Source organism: Pteropus medius, unplaced genomic scaffold (genome assembly GCF_902729225.1).
Source record: "Pteropus medius unplaced genomic scaffold, Ma_sr-lr_union100, whole genome shotgun sequence".
NCBI lineage: Eukaryota > Metazoa > Chordata > Mammalia > Chiroptera > Pteropodidae > Pteropus > Pteropus medius.
In genome coordinates this window covers 6,525,087-6,525,811 of record NW_024356336.1, presented here as the reverse complement: position 1 = coordinate 6,525,811, position 725 = coordinate 6,525,087, and the positions used below count along the sequence as shown (strand labels likewise).

Sequence of the window (725 nt, the reverse complement as noted above, 5' to 3'; positions counted from 1 at the left end):
GTTTAACATCACGTGTAGGAACGCTATGTTTTCCAGGATTTGACATTTTCACTACCTAAAAACAGAATGCTATAAATAGAATAATGTCATTTGTTTCCAAAGACTATTGATATACTAGAGCAATGTGAAAATAATAATAAAAATGAGAAATGTCATGGCAAACTTTGGGGGTAAAGTTAGGACTGTAACCCGTGAGTTATCTCGGGGTAAATGCTGCAGCTGCAAGCATCTCTGGTGAATATTCTCAAGGCAAATGAGATAAGGGTTAAACGAAATGAGCCAGACACAGAAAGAAAAAATCCTGCATAATCTCACTTATATGTGGGATCTAAAAAAGTCAAATTCTTTGGTTTTTTTTACACCTACAGCACCTGGTCTTCTAAGGTGATCTCCCATCCAAGTACTAACCAGACCCAATCCTGCTTAGTTTCTGAGATCAGACGGGATCAGGCTTGTTCAGGGTAGCATGGCCATAGACTAAAAAAGTCAAATTCTTGAAGTGGAGAGTAGAACAGTAGTTATCGGACTGTGGTGGGGATGGGGTAAATGGGGAAGATATTGGTCAAAGGGTACCAAGTTGCAGTTATATAGGTAAAATAAGTCTAGAGAGCTAATATGCAAGATGATGACTATAGTTAATAATACTGTATCAAATACTGGAAGTTTGCTAAGAGAGTAGATTTCAGGTGTTCTCCTCACCAAAAAATATGGTAACTAGGTGAGGA

General features: G+C 37.9%; 1 pseudogene; it reads right to left on the bottom strand.

Moving 5' to 3' along the window:
* Window positions 1-359: 359 nt before the first annotated feature.
* LOC120602053 (uncharacterized) lies at window positions 360-478 on the bottom strand (annotated as a pseudogene).
* Between the last annotated feature and the right edge of the window lie 247 nt (window positions 479-725).